At 44.4% G+C, this 7,513-nt stretch overlaps 1 long non-coding RNA gene across 1 annotated transcript; it reads left to right on the top strand.

Moving 5' to 3' along the window:
* Positions 1 to 26: 26 nt before the first annotated feature.
* On the top strand, positions 27 to 7,077 carry LOC121930727. Its single transcript, XR_006104006.1, has 3 exons — positions 27 to 163; positions 4,586 to 4,676; positions 5,791 to 7,077. It is a non-coding gene; the product is annotated as an uncharacterized LOC121930727 (long non-coding RNA).
* Positions 7,078 to 7,513: the final 436 nt, after the last annotated feature.

The raw sequence follows: 7,513 nt of genomic DNA, 5'->3' as shown, positions 1-7,513 counted from the left end.
CCGGCCTCGCCTCCTTCTTGGCCCGGCGCTCCCGCCTTCCCTCAGCGGCCTCTGGTTGGCCGAGAACTTCAGCCTGGGCTCGAGTGGAAGCCTAGGCCCGACGCTCGCTCCTCCTCCCTCAAGGGGCGCATGGAGGGTGGCATTAAAGAGGGATATGGAGCTAGTGTGTTGCTGCTGCTGTTGTTGTTGTTGTTGTGGGTGCCATATGGCGACCCCATCACAGCATGTTTCCTTGGCAAGTTTTCCTTCAGAGGAGGTTTGCCATGGCCACCCTCCGAGGCTGAGAGAGTGTGACTTACTGCTGCCCGAGGTCTCTCATCCTCGGAGGAAGGCAGTTGGTAAAACCCCTCCTAAGAAAACCCTTTGATCACTTCTCTTCATCTGCCCTCCTCTGAGGCTGAGAGAGCGTGACTTATTGCCCAAGTGGGCGTTTATACTTGTGTTGTTGTCTGCCTTAGTTCCGACAGAGGAACACACGCTCCCTTGCAGTGGGATAGTAGTCCCCTTTGGAGGTTTCTAAACTGAGGCTGGGCGGCCATCTCTGGGGGAAGCCTGGCAGGGAGGGCTTGCACTGGACGGCTATAGACTACAAGGGAGGTTTGCCCTTGCCTTCCCTCGGAGGCTGAGAGAGCCCTTACTGTCAGGACGTTCCTCCTAATGTGGAGGTGGGAATGGGATCCCTTTTCCTCTAGTCTCTGGAGCAGCAGAAAACAAGCTTGCTCCTTCCTCAATATGACACTCCTTCAAACACTTAAACAAAGCCAGCATGTTGTTGTTGTTGTTGTTGTTGTGTGCCTTCAAGATGTTTCTGACTTATGGCAACCCTAAGGCGTACTTATAATGGGGTTTTCTTGTCAAAGTTTCTTCAGAGGTTTGCCGTTGTTTTCCCCTGAGGCTGAGAGGGTATGGCTTGCCCAGGGTCATCCAGTGGCATTTCATGGCTGAGCTGGGATTCGAACCTTGCTCTCCAGAGTCCTGTTCCAACACTCAAACTACTACGCTGCTCACACTGGCAGGAGGAATTCACACCAGAAGGTCCTCCATTTCAGCCTTCTGTACATTTTGAACAGGGCTATGAAGGAGGAATTTATTTACACTGATATGTGTTTAAGTTTTATTAGGGCACGTCCTCCATTTTCCGGTGCCTTGTCCTCCTTTGCGGTGAGGACATCTGGTCAGCCTGAGTGTGGAGGGTGGCAAGGAGGAATACAGACATTGTGGTGGTGGTGTGCCTTCAAGTCGTTTTCAACTTATGGTGACAGGGTTTTCTTGGCAAGATTTGTTCAGAGGAGGTTTGCCATTGCTTCCCCCTGAGGCTGAGTGTGCGTGACTTGCCTGATTCGAACCCTGCTCTCCAGAGTCCTGGTCCAATGATCAAATCACTACACCACACTGGCATAGTGTCCAGTTTCTGTCTGGAATCTCCTACCATTCAGTTCCATTAGATGACTCTGGGTTCAGGTATTCTGGAAATAGATGAGTAGCCAATATAGTTGTTTCCACAAGGAGTATGCTCCCTGTAATGGGTCCCTGTGAGCATTCTTTTTGCTGCATTCTGGATCCACAAAAGTATCCAAAGACAGTCCCACTTAATGTTAAAAGTGCCTAAACAGGACATAATCAAGACACAACCAGATCTGGCATCTCCAGTAATGGATTTAAATCCCAACTAGAAGAAGCCTGAGGAGTCAGTGGAGATTTGGTAGATTCCACAGGCAGGTGCAAAAAACTATTGGCTTAGACAATATTTAGTAATATTTAAAATTCAGGGTCCCTTGGAGCACATAAAAAACCCAGAAACTTTTTTTCAGCATTAGTACTAAGCTCTGAATTCAGACACATAGCAATCCACTCCTAGTTCTCCCACTCACCCACCCAAGTCTTCTTCCATTTCAATAACACAACAGAGAAATAGGGATAGGGTAAGAAGTTTTCTTGATAATGTTAACTGGGGTTGTGTCTGCACTGCGGCAATAAGTCAATTTGACACCACTCTGACTGTTGCAACAAATGATACTTCCCAGAATTTTACAGCTTAGAGCCAGGAAAATTAAAGTGATGTCAAACTGGATTATTTCTGCAGTGTGGATGTGGCCTGGGAAATAGAAATCCATGCTTCTTTACTCCAGATCACTCAGAAACCTGCCCGTTTCTGCCCGTTTCTGTTGTTGTGTGCCTTCAAGTCATTTCCGACTTATGGCAACCCTAAGGCAACCGTAACATGGGGTTCTCTGGGGCTGAGAGCGTGTGACTTGCCCAAGGTCAGCCAATGGTTTTCTTTGGCTGAGTGGAGAACTGAACCCTGGTCTCCAGAGCTGTACTCAGGCTCTACACCATGCTGACATACATGGCTTTAAAACATAAATAACAACATCCATAGATATGCCAGCTAATTGCAATCTGCAATTATAAACTTTATGGAATGAGATCCAGTCTCTGAGTACAAGATACTGGGCATGGCCATGATCTTAATTCTCTCAGCTTCTAGAAGCAGTTGGCTGACGACTGCTGGAGGCAAAGTGCAAGACCTAATCAGACCTTGTCTGGTAGCAAAATAATTATTGTGTAATTATAGTTTTCTGTGCATTTTCCAGACTATTGTGTAATTGTTTTCTCGCAAAATCCCACTGTTCACCCTCTGGTTCCTTTTGATCAGTTATTTTCAAGGGCTGGACACACTCAATATTTACCATTCTGAGGCTTAGTTAATTTTATTGCAAGTAGTAGTAACTGGTTAGTAGTGGTTTTTGTAACTGGTTGAGTAGCCGAACACAAAGGGTGCTCAGCAATGGCTCCTCTTCATCCTAGAGAGAAGTGACTAGCGGGGTGCCACAGAGTTCTGTCCTGGGCCCAGTGCTATTCATCTTCATCAGTGATTTGGATGAAAGAATAGAGGGCATGCTTATCAAATTTGCAGATGACACCAAATTAGGAGTAGCAGCTAATACTCCAGAGGACAGGATCAAAATTCAAAATGACCTTAATAGATTGGAAATCTGGGCCAAAACTAATAAAATTAAGTTAAACAGCGAGAAATATAAGGTACTATACTCTGGTAGAAAAAAATGAAATGCACAGATGGGAGACACCTGCCTTGGCAATAATACATGTGAAAGGGATCTAGGAGTCCTAGGGGCCATTCATACTACCTTTTAACCCGGTTGTGAAATCAATTTGTGAAAACAAGAATCTTCCACGTGATGTTCATATTGGGCCCGATTCTGTCACAATCCATGTTGAGGCTTGCACAAGGAAATGCCCCTTAGCGTGGGCTAACAAGATTTGGGCTAAAATCCATCTTTTCTTAAAAGACCTGGGTTCCGCGAAATATGAACTTGCCCCTGATCATGATCGGGGCAAATTCAGGGAGGGATTAAGGGCAGAGGGTGGGAATGTTACCCATGCTGCTCCATATAAATTTTGGTATAAATGATAACCCTTAATGACCCCTAGATGAACTCTAATAGCCAGTCCACCATTGCCAGCAAGGCATGAGGACATGTACACACACCCCTGAGGGGCACCCACATTATCATATCTAGAGAGTCGCATAAGAGGATTATCATATGACCAGGAAGAGCAAATATTTGCCTTGCCTGAGGCTCTTGCCCCCTCCCAGGTCTGTTGTCCAAGCAGCTTAAGACCACTAAGACAATCAGACAGGGACATCCAGGTGAAAAGAAAGTAATTAAACACCTTTGTTCTCACCATCAAGCACCTTTGCCAGAAGCAAGATTTTGCCTATAAATACTCCCAGATTTGCCTGTTCACTGGGCCAGTCTGGATTTCAGGGGGAAGCTCTGTCCCCTTGAACCCTGTCCTGACTCCTGGCCAGTCATTCCATGGCTGAGCCTCATGCCATCCTCATCATATTCCATTTGGATTCCTGGAGGGAGTCTACATTCTGGTATGTATCACCCCAGTGATGCCTAAAATCCTATTCCATGCTAACCTATGCTTTTCCTGAGCCTTGTATGTATGTGTGTATGTTAGTGAATTGCATGTGTTTCCCCCCATTATAAATAAATTGGTTATTAATTCTAGAAGTCTGTCTCAGCTCCATTTATTGGGATCCCCTGGTCTACTCCGTATACATATTGGGAGGCGATTCTGCAAGGGCCATCGTAGCAGGCCCTCCTCTTGCAATATTTGAGCTAATAACAATAATAATAAAATTCCCCTAAACGGACCCTTGGCTACAGGAAGAGATCAGAGCATTCCCTCCTCTCATCGGAGGGGAGGAGGAGGAGGAAAGAGCCAAAGGAAAAAGGGGAATCTGGAGGCAAAGAGTGACAGGAGGCAAAAAGGGGGTGACTGACGGGGTCAATTCAGGGCAGGGCAGGGGGCCAGAGCAAGCCAAGCCTCTGCTCTCCCTTTGGTTTTTTTTTTTTAATTATTTTTGGCAAAAAATGCACATATTTTTTGCAATGGGTAGATCTATAATACTGTATATTTAGATCTGGCTTCCTCAGGAGCCCTTTGCAAAAAGAGTACTTTGCAAAAAACTTTTTTTTTCCTTTGGAATGAATGCTGCAATGCGAATGAATGCTATAATTCGAATATTAATGTTTCTCTTTCCAATTAGGCAAATTGTTACAGCTTTTGCTACTGTCTCTAAGGAATTCAGGGGTAGCCTAGGGAAAGAAAAAAAAAGCATCCTTTTCTGGCATTCCGAGGTGAGGAATTAATGTTGTTGTTGTTGTTATTATTATTATTATTATTATTATTATTATTATTATTACCTATGTATGAGGCATTCTGGAGTGGCAAGGGAGTGGGATACAGGATACAGAGATGGCAGTAGCTTGCATTTGGGGGTTGAAAATGGGGCCAAGGGCAGATCATAACACACACACCAGAGGTTTTTAAATTTGACAAGTTGTGCCTGGTCCTTTTAAAAAAAAAAGGAGGAGTGGAAAGCACATTTCTGATGCCCCAATGAGTGCTGCAAACGTCACCTATGACCATTGTGGAACTAATCTGATTGACAGCCAGGCACCTTCACCTTAAACCCGATTTATCCCAAGAGGGCATTCGGGTTAAAATGCCCCTGATTGGTAGTCAGCACTTGCTTCCGGAGGGATCTGGGGAGGGAGAGACCGAAGCTTCCCAGTTCCTTCCAGTGCAAAGGTGCCAGTGAGAATGGCCCCCTAGTAGACCATAAATTGAACCTGAGTCAACAGTGTGATGTGGCAGCTAAAAAAGCCAATGCAATTCTACGCTGCATCAATAGAAGCATAGTGTCGATCAAGGGAAGTAATAGTACCACCACTATTCTATTTTGTTCAGGCCTCACCTGGAATACTGCATCCAATTCTGGGCACCACAATTCAAAAAGGACGTTGATAAGCTGAAGCATTTCCAGAGGGCAACCAAAATGGTGAAGGGTCTGGAAACCATGCCCTATGAGGAGCAACTGAGGGAGCTGTATGTTTAGCCAGGAGAAAAGACGTAGTAGCCTTGTTTAAATATTTGAAGGGGTGTCATATTGAGGACGGAGCAAGCTTGTTCTCTGCTGCTCCAGAGAATAGGACCCAGAATAATGGATGCAAGCTTAACATTAGGAGGAACTTCCTGACAGTAATAGCTGTTCAAGAGTGGAACACACTCCCTCTGAAAGTGGTGGAGTCTCCTTCTTTGGAGGCTTTTAAACAGAGGCTGAAGGCCATCAGTGGGGGTGCTTTGATTGTGTTCCTGAATGGCAGAATGGGGTTGGACTGGGCTGGGTGGCCCTTGAGATCTCTTCAAACTATGATTCTGAGGCTAAAAATTCCAATTCCCTTGTTCCAGCATGAAGATGTGGTTTCTCTGTCCAATGAATATTAAGAAGACATCAAGGACATTGCCTTCCTGTGCTTGGAAACAAAGACAAACTGCACCAACAGTTGACGACTAGCAGAGAAAACAGAGGTTAACCCGTTTGGTGTTGTTGACATCCAAGTAATCTAGCCAAATTCCAGAGTCCTCTTTTTAAAGGACCAGCTTGTAATTGTGGTAACTAAGGAAACCATGCTGTCATTATTTAGTAGTTACTGAAGGTACAAAATACACCACATGCCACTAGCACAGAGTGCCTGAAGCCACCTGTAATCACCCAAGCAACAATGTAGACATTTTGTTAGTCTATGTGCATTCCTGTGCACAGCAGGAAGCAATGGCTGCATGGAGAGAATTGAAATTGAGAGAAAAGGACCCCCAAGTGCCACATGTTAAAAAGACAATGTCCTTTTAACATACCGAGTATACTGGATTATAAATTGAGAAATTTTTGCCCCAAAATGGCCTCCAAAATCTTGAGTAGATTTATACATGGGACAATAGGTCCTTTGGCCAAGCCTCTCCCCAGCCGGGCTGCCTCCGCAAGGGGCAGCCCAGTTGGGGAGACACTGGGGAGGGCGAGCATTCACCCTGCAGCCTCTCTCCTGCTGGGCTGCCCCCTTAAGTCTGACTCTCGACATATCCACAAGTCATATAAAAATTTAAATTCCACCCCCCCCATTGACCTCGACTTATACACGAGGTAACAACATATAGTAGAGTATACATGATAGGTAGTTATACAAAAGCCATCATATAGTTTTAGTAAGAAGGGGCTGTAGCTCAGTAATGGAGCACATTCTGTGCATGCAAAGGGTCACAGATTTAATCCTTGGCACCTGTTTGATAGCAACAAGTTGGTGAGGAGAAAGGCCATTGCTGGAGAGCATGCAAAGCAGCTCCTGGCAGTTAATACATGGACTAGCAGGTTAGTCAATTAATTACCCATGTTAAAGATCTTACCTGTGGATCTGAACACTAATTCAGAATGAATGCATACACATACTCTTCTGTCAAAATTACACTTTTGAATAGTTGTGGCTCAGTAAGTGGTGTTATTCATGAAAATGTTCAGTTCTAATGTTCAAGAAGCAAGAAGTGAATTTGCTGCCACGAGTCAACTTTCCTCATGCAGTGGGCCACACGGATACACTTTTGGACAAAAATGTGATCCTCAAGTGCCTGGAAACCACTTCTGATTTGCACTTCCTTTCTTCCAGCCTTTTTTGTTATTTAAAATAAACATTTGGGTTAGAGAAATTTGGAATTGTATGAGATTTTGTGGACAAGTTTATGTTGTTGTTGTTGTTGTTATTATTATTATTATTAACCTTTATTTATGAAGCGCTGTAAATTTACACAGCGCTGTACATACAATCTTTTTAGTTAGACAGTTCCCTAAAAAGATTGTATGTACAGTGCTGTGTAAATTTACAGTGCTTCATAAATAAAGATTAATTTGCTTTTTTAAAAATTGAGGGTATAGGGCTTTGGGAGGCCAGAAAAAGCTGTTGCAGCTGAATGTGGCTGACAAAGGTACACTTACTTACCCCTGTTCTAAAGATTATATGATTTCACCATTGTGTAAATTCATAAATAGGGACATTGGCTCTTACCTGTGATATGTCCATTTCCAGTAGATAAGAGCCCCACATCCTGTAGTTTGGGTTATGCTCTGCCCACTCACTCCAATAGG

This window comes from Sceloporus undulatus, chromosome 5 (assembly GCF_019175285.1).
Source record: "Sceloporus undulatus isolate JIND9_A2432 ecotype Alabama chromosome 5, SceUnd_v1.1, whole genome shotgun sequence".
NCBI lineage: Eukaryota > Metazoa > Chordata > Lepidosauria > Squamata > Phrynosomatidae > Sceloporus > Sceloporus undulatus.
This window is presented reverse-complemented; position numbering and strand designations above follow the sequence as displayed.